Below are 9,043 nucleotides of genomic sequence, written 5' to 3'. Positions count from 1 at the left end.
CAGTAAGCTGGAAAAGTGCTAAGCAAAGCACCATTACGGATTCTACAACTGAAGCGGAGTACATTGCTGCACATGAAGCAGCAAAGGAAGCTATATGGCTAAGGAAGTTCATAGGTGAACTTGGTGTAGTCCCCTCCATTACAGGACCAATAGCCCTGTATTGTGACAATAACGGAGCTATTGCACAGGCAAAAGAGCCTAGACACCACCAGAGAGTCAAGCATGTACTTCGTAGATTTCACCTTCTACGAGAGTTCGTTGAAAGAAAAGAAGTCGAGATAAGCAAAATTGGAACTGATGACAACATATCAGATCCATTAACTAAACCTCTGCCGCAAGCGAAGCACAACTCGCACACTGCAGCTATGGGAATCAGGCATATTGGAGAATGGCTTTGATGTCTCTGTTTAATGTTTTAAAGTTTTAGAGTTTAAATCTTTGTAAAACATTATTGGTTAATCATTCACAATAAATGAAAAGAATTCATTTTTCCATTTAATTTGTGGTTTATTAAATGATGAGTCCCTTCAATTTGACGATATATTCAAGATAGACTGTCAGGACCAGTCCTGTGACTAAGAAATGTCTATCAAGTGAACTTGAATGTCAAAGGTTGAAAATGGTCCCTAATCGGAGTTTTCTATAAAATTGGACGCATAGAAAACGTTAGACGATTAGAATGCAAGATGACTAGTAGTTCTGTTTCTTGAACTATGTGGACATGGCAATGTCATAATCATTTGCATAGATACTTACTTTGGGAAGACTAGTATCGGACAAGACCTATGAAACTTTACTGTAAGAGATGAAAATCTGTCATAAGTAAATTTCATTAAATTATTAGACACTAAATCCTCAATACCTGAGTGGTTTGAGATTACTTGTTTGAGAACTGGTTGCTTTGACGTTGACCAACCGTCGCACCGTAAAAGGAGGCTATAAAGGCAACGCTCAGGTAAACACCTATCAAACGAAGTCTAATCTCAAGATCGCAAGATTGGGATTGTCCTCCCATAAATCGGGATGAGATGCTTAAAAGTTGTACAAGGCCACTCGGAGAGCTAGAAACTGTGAAATGCATGGCCGTGCTCGGATGAATCATAGGCTATGATTATCTGTTTATCTGATCAGTTGAACTCTAAAACCGAGAAACACCTCTGGACATAATAAGGATGACAACTCTTACCTTATGTTCAAGAGCAAGCATCGAGCGACAAAGGAATTAGGAAATGCACACTTGTCCCTAAGGACAAGTGGGAGACTGAAGGAAATAATGTCCTTGGTCCAAGTATGCATTCTATGATAAGTCTAATAAATGCGGTTCAGTATTAATTAACAAGTTAATAATTCAGTGAGATCAAGTGAGCTGAATGCCTAGCTAGAGGCCGCTTCAGTTCAAGTGGAATTAATGATATTAATCCACATCTTACTCTTGACTGAACCCGTAGGGTCACACAAATAGTACGTAAACGGATCAAGTATTTAATGGCATTAGGTACTCCATCTATGAATATTCGGAATCGACGGATCTTGGTTTCAGTGGGAGCTGAGATCGTCACAGGCAAGAAATGAATACTCCGGAAACGATGATATTACCGGAAACGGAAATATGGATCGTATCGGAAATATAAATATTATCCAAGTCGTAGATGTTGCCGGAAACGGAAACATGGTACGTATCGGAAAATATTATCGGAAATGGAAATATTGCCAGAATCGGAAATATTGCCGGAAACGGAAATATTGTCAGAATCGGAAATATTATCGGAATCGGAAAATAATTCCGGAAACGGAAATATTAAATATTTGTTCGAAACGGAAATTAATTCCGGAATCGAAAATATTAAATATTGTTCGTATCGGAAATGAATTCCGGAATCGGAAATTTAATCGGGAGCGTATCGTACGAATAAGCATCGGACGAGGCCTGCCGGACGAGGGCCCAGCACGAAGCCAGGCCATCGCCCAGCAAGCCAATCGCGCCACACGAACAGCCAAGGCCACGCCAGGCCCAGCGCAAGGCCAGGCCCAGCAGGCCGAGACAGCGCGCGCAGGAGCTACGTGGGCTTGTAGCTCGCGTAGGCCTCGCTGCGTGGGCTGCTGCTCGCACGCACGCGCATGGGCGGCCCATCGTGGCTGCCGTGTGTGTGTGCGTGAGTGTTTGTGTTCATGCACGATTCCTAAAACATGCAGAGTTCGGTTAATGATTAAATTCCTAATTCTATTAGATAAATTAATTAATTAGAGTTCTTGTAGGATTCTAGGTTTAATTAATTTGTATCTGAATAGGATTCCAATTCCCTTTCCATACCCCTATAAATATGTGGCCTGGGTTCACAATTTATAACGAGTTTCAAAGTATTCAAAGTGAGTTTTTGAGAGAAAAATTCAATCACACATCTTGCTCAAAAGTGCCGAAAATTCTAGTACCTTAAGGGCGATTCTAGTTGGTCAATCTTAAGGCGGATCCGGACGTGCTGTGGACTATCTACGGAGGGACGACACTTGGAGTCCTAAAGACTTGTTCTTGTTCGGTTCGGGCGCAGCTAGGGAGGGCACGCAACAAAGAGTATGCATCTAAATTATGCTATATGATTATGTGTAAATAATATGTATTCTTGGGTTAATGGTTGTTTCCGCATGATTTATGTAATATCATATGTATCATAACCTAACAGCTCCTACTTCCGAGCTGCCTTCTTCTGATGCGCCTCGGGAACATCATTTTTCTTTTGATGTTGCTCTTCTAGACTCTTTGTTGTCTAAGCGGTTGCGTTCTGTGAAATCCATCCCTCCCAAATGTCGTTTGGGTTTTTTGCGAGTTCTGAAAGGGGCGCTTGATAAGGTGATTTGCAGATCAGATGACATCGCTTGTTGGGTTCAGTTGCTCGTGTTACCTCTTTGTGTCCTCACGACCTTTTCTCCGCGGAGTAATCGTGAGTGTTCATCCGGTGTTAGGCGTCGTCATCAGGAAGAGAGTATCACCGCTGCTATTCGTTTTTGGGGTGTGCCTGGTGGTTCTGAGCAGCTTGTTATGGACACATTGGCTAGCGTGTCTCCCCCTCTATTGGATGTTGACGACGACCATGATTTGGCGGAGCGTAATATTAAGCAATGCAAGAGAAAAATTTCTGACGTTCACTACACGGCTGCCGTTAGAGTTCTTTCGTCCTCAGGTCTTGCCCCTTACAATGATGCTACTCTTGCTGATTTGCAAGCAAAGCACCCTTCAGTTCCGGAACCTACCTTACCGGATATCCCAGTTGATCATCACCTTACTGCTTCCTCCGCTGTTGTGTTGGAGCAGATTAGGGGCTTTCCGCGTGGTACTTCGTGCGGTAGAGATGGCTTGCGTGCTCAACACCTTTTGGATTGCTTGGGTGGTGCTGCTGTAGCTGTTTCTGATGAGTTGGTGGACTCTATCACTCAGGTAGTTAATCTCTTTCTTGCTGGAAAGTGTCCTGCTGAGCTTGGTGGATATATTGCTAGTGCTCCTCTTACGCCACTTGTTAAGCCGGGTGGTGGTATTCGGCCTATTGCTGTGGGCACTATTTGGAGGCGTCTTGTTTCTAAGGTTGGGGCTGCTATGATTTGTCCGCGTTTAGGGAACTACTTTGGGGGGCTTCAGTTTGGAGTTGGGGTTCCAGCAGGCGGTGAGGCTATTCTCCATGCTGTCAATCGTTTGGTTGAGGCTCGTGGGGCCGATGTTGGCCTCTCTATGTTATTGGTGGATTTTCAGAATGCATTCAATTTGGTTGATCGTTCGGCTTTGTTGCGTGAGGTTCGGCTACATTGTCCTGCTCTTTCGCGTTGGGTTGAATTCTGCTACTCTTCTCCAGCACGGTTGTATTATGGGGAGCATACCTTGTGGTCTTGTCAAGGTGTGCAGCAAGGGGATCCTCTCGGCCCTTTGCTATTTTCTTTGGTTCTACATCCATTGGTGTGTCGAATCAGGGACTCTTTTGATCTATCTCTGCAGGCGTGGTACTTGGATGATGGCACTATCGTTGGTGACACTTTGGTGGTTGGAAAGGTCTTGGAGTTGATTTTGGAGGAGGGTCCTCATTTAGGTCTCCATGTTAATGTTGAGAAGACAGAGGTTTTCTGGCCTTCGGAGGACCCACGCAGTCGTCTAGAGGGTGTCTTTCCTACGGATATTGCTCGTCCCGCGCTTGGTGTTAAGTTGCTTGGTGGTCCAGTCAGTACGGATTCCTCTTTTTGTAAGGAGTTGGTTTCGCGACGGGTGTCGAAGACTGTTGTGTTGATGGATGCTGTAGCTAAGCTTAATGATCCCCAGTGTGAGTTGTTGCTTCTTCGTGCGTGCACTGGAGTTTCTAAACTCTACTTTGCTATGCGCACTTGTCCACCTCATCTTTTTGAAGCGGCCCAAGTATCTTTTGACGTGGCTCTTCGGGCTTCTTTAGAGCGTATCGTGACTGCTTCGGGACCTGGGTTCGGTGACTGGCAATGGCGTCTTGCTACCTTGCCTTATTCGTATGGAGGATTGGGTGTTTATTCAGCTGGTGATGTTCGGCATTATGCTTTTCTTGCATCCCGTTTGTAGTCTTCTGGTTTGCAGGATTCGCTTCTTCGGCTTTCAGGTGTTGATGGTCTGGGGTCGGCCTTTGATGATGCTTTTGGTCTTTTCAATAGGACCGTGGAGAGCGACCTTATGAGTAGCCCTAGTGAAATCGCTGCCCCCACTCTCATGAAGAAATTGGCAGACATATATTTCACGAAGGTTACTGTTGATGCGGTATCCGCCTACTCCTTATCTTCGCGTCATGTTGCCCTTTGGAAATCCCAGCAGGGGGATCACTCCTCAGCTTGGCTGCGGGCAGTCCCCATCTCGGGTTTAGGCCAGACTATGAACGGTAAGACTTATCGTTCGGTTCTTTGCTATCGGTTGGGTATTCCGTTGTTCTCTGATTCGACGCCGTGTTCTGCTTGCTCTCGGGTTTTCGATGGGGATATTTATGGGGATCATGCCGTGTCTTGTGCTGGGATCGTGGGTATCAAACATCGACATAATGTTGTTCGTGATACCCTTTTGGATATTTGCTATCGGTCGGGGATTTCTGCTCGTAAGGAGGTTGATGTTGGGCTGACTAGTGAGAGTGATGGAGCTCTTCGTCCTGCAGATATATTGCTTTATTCTTGGGATGGCGGTGTAGATGTGTGTGTTGACTTGACTGGGTCTTCACCTATGACGCAATCTGGGTTGTCAGACTTCGTTCCGGGTCGGGTTGTGGCGGTTGCTGCGCAGCGGAAGCAGGTTAAGTATGCGGCACGTTGTAGGGCTTTGGGTTACGGTTTCTTTCCTTTTTCCTTCTCTTCTTTTGGGGAGTTAGAGAAAGGGGCTGTTTCGTTGCTGAAGCGAGTCCAGACGTACTCCAAGGCTCAAGACATAGGGGCACGGGCAGCTGCCCACATTTTCAGCAGGATCGGGTTCGCCATAGCTAGAGGAGTGGGGGCCCAGATTGTATCTCGGCTCCCCACCAACTTCTTGTAGTTTACTTGATCTTTGTAGCTTGTTAAGCTTGTAACGTTTTGGTGGTTTCCCATAATAATAATAATAATAATAATAATAATAATAATAATAATAAATAGAAATAAATGAAAATAAATAAGGGAAACTAACTAAAAAAATATCGAAATAAAGAAAAAGAAATAAATTAAGAAAATAAGACCTAAAAGCTAACAAAAATTGCTAAAAACGCTAAACTAAGCTATAAATAATCAAAATAAGAAAATAAAGGGAATAAGGATTAAAAATACAAAAAATAGGATAAAGCGACTCAAATAATTGCCTACTCACTACCCTATGAGCGACATAAATGTCACTCATCACACGTTGATGCGCCTCGATGGGCCTTGCGTGCTTACGCGCTCGGCTCGTTGGGCCGGCAGTGTGCCTTCTCGTATTTTGCGTCTAATGCCTTCCGGCGATTATTTATCGTATAGTGTTTTGACGATCCAATGTCGTGCATATACGATTATTCGTTTTTCCTAGCTTACGAATATACACAATACGATATACGTTTCTGATCCAACGTCATATCGTATATTTATGTTTTTCCAAACTAATTCCCGATAAGATATTAAATGAATTTTCGATTCATTTAATCCGGTGAGCTGTTACATGCCAATGGTGTGACCTTATAGGTTCAGTTAAGAGTAAGTTGTGAGCCTAATATAGATTAGAACTCACTGATCGGAAGCATTGCTCCAGCCAGCTGTTTCGATCACTTGATCTCACTGAATTAATTGTTCGTAATTAATTTGAACCTTGGTATTAGACTAATGCACCTTGGGTGAAGGACATATTTCCTTCAGCCTTGAGGGTATCTGGGCCCCTGGTACACTGCTCAACTATTGGTCCAACTAAGCAAAAAAAAAAAAAAATCAGATTTAGGGGGGAAAGCAGCCTTAATGAGGGGGAAATTATTTGGTTAATTGCGTCATTTTGGCTTAGCTGAGCGGGAGAAATACCGCCATTGTTCCCCCAAAGTAAGATCTTGCCCAAGCACAAAAAAGAAATCAAAAAAGCTAATCCCCAGCTTTCAAAAAAACCAACGGTAACATTAGCTTACCCATTTTGTAGATTATCATCTAACCAAATAAACACGCAAAGGAGAGAACAAACACTATCAAATCGAAATCCAGACAAGGAACAAGGTAATTTTTAGTTCAAGTAATTTTATTTATTCTATTTCAGAAACGCATGAAAATAGTAATGTTAATTTCATTTGTTAATAATGGTAATTTCATTTGTTGGTATTACTGAATGCATAAATTTCATGAGATTGTTGAATCGATTTTGTTCATGACATTGAAGATCTGAAGGGTGGAGTTACCTATGCTTATTTTTTTATAATGATTATGATATGCTATAGTTACGTAGTATTAAGACTTTGTAGTAGTTGTATGTTTTTCAAATAATTTTAACCTTTAAACTATTATACTAATTTACATTCGTTGTATATTTTTTATGCGTTTGTTGTATTTAGTCCGGCGAAGTTAAAAGTGTTGGGTTTTAGCGGCAAGGGAAATGCGGAATTAAACTGTCAATTACTTCGCTGAACAATATCTTCACCTGGCAAAGCTAGCAAAACCGGAAACAATGGAGATTGTAGAAGATGAAGTTATTGGTGATAGTGTGAACAGAGTTGGGCGTTAGGATACAATAAAATGAAAAAAGAAATTGCAAAAGACCGACATTGCATTCAATGTCTGATTGTTTGGCACTCTTTTGTATATAGAAACAATCAAAAGCGTTTTTTTTAAATTCCCAAAGTATCTCTTTTTTTTTATTATAAATTATATCCACTATAGGTTTTGCATTACGTAAATTGATTAATTTTAACTACGAAAATTAATTTGAATTGTCTTATCTTAAAAATATAAATCTAATTTATTGATTGTATATGTAATACAATTCTAATTAAAATATAAATATAATTTATTGTATGTCTATCTGGGATTAAATTTGTCATAACGTGAGTCCTAAGTTCATAAGTCTCCTTGGAATGTGAAAATGACTAATGAATTTATTTTGCGTAGTTTCCAATTTATTTTTAGTCACATTTTAAAAACAAATTGTTCCCTCACATCAAAATTGTTTATTGATGTCTAGACAACTTTCCTTTGTACACTTAAGTACCGCTACGATCAAGTGTTTATCGAGGTATAGACAACTTTCTATTGTAGACTTAAGCATTACAAATCATATATCGACTTTTTTGATCTATTGTTTTTCGTGATTAGTTTAACAACGGAACCTATTTACATCGATCTATATCTCGAATAAATGATCGAAAATTATTGTGAAATTGATCGTTCATGTTTTTCATGTTTGACTATATAGACTTAAAGAAAACCTCTACGATATAAAATGTTTATCGAGGTCTAGACAACTTTCCTTTGTAGACTTAAGCATTACAAATCATATATTGACTTTTTCGATCTATTCTGTTTCTTGATTAGTTTATCAACGAAACCTATTTCCATCGATCTATATCTCGAGCAAATCATCGCAAATTATAGTGAAATCGATCGTTCTTTTTTTTCATGCTTGACTATATAGACTTAAAAATTAAAAACTGCTACGATCGAAAATGTTTATCAAGGTCTAGACAACTTTCAATTGAAGACTTAAGCTAGACCTGATCAAATGGCGGGCTGGGCCTGGCCGAGGCATAAAAGATCAGTCCGTTACGTCGGGCGGGGCCGGACCGGGCCAAGATTCGGGCCAAAAAATTGTTCCCAACCCCGTTATTTCGGTCCTAAAATATCGGGCTTTTGGGCCATTTTCGGACCGAGTCAAATTTATAACTAAAAAGTGTAGTTTTATGTTTCCCAAACCCGCCCAAAAAATTTAAAATTTTGGGTCGGGCCGGAAAATTCTGCCCAAACCCGCAAAATTTCTGGTCGGGCCGGGCTCATCTTGATCAGGTCTAACTTAAGCATTACAAATCATATATCGACTTTTTCTATCTATTGTGTTTCATAATTAGTTTAACAACGAAACTTATTTACATCGATCTATATCTCCAGCAAATTATCACAAATTATTGTGAAAGTCGATCTTCATGTTTTTCATGCTTGACTATATAGACTTTAAAACCCCGCTACGATCAAATTTTTTTATTGAGGTCTAGACTAATGAATAACATGAGTGATCGGAATATATTGTGAAATCGATAATTCATGTTATTCATTTAGGGTTTAGGGTTTAGCGTTTAGGGTATAATGTCGCACAGCGGTAGACAGAGTATAAAAATACACACAATCCAAATAGTACAACTAGAGATTTGATCACTAATTACATAACCCTACTATACAACATTAAAATGATCTTATCTACTTACAAGAGATTAGAGCATACAAAAAAAACTAACCGATCTTCATATTCTTCTTTTTGTACTGTCTCGATTGTTGTTGTGCACTACACATTAATCGACACAACCACTTTTTAGCTTTTTGTTTTAACAAGACAAATGTCTGGCGGGAAAACTTATCCCGCTAACATATAACTAAAACT

The sequence above is a fragment of the Spinacia oleracea genome, chromosome 4, assembly GCF_020520425.1.
Source record: "Spinacia oleracea cultivar Varoflay chromosome 4, BTI_SOV_V1, whole genome shotgun sequence".
In the NCBI taxonomy this organism is placed as follows: Eukaryota; Viridiplantae; Streptophyta; class Magnoliopsida; order Caryophyllales; family Amaranthaceae; genus Spinacia; species Spinacia oleracea.
Note: the sequence above shows the minus strand (reverse complement) of the source record.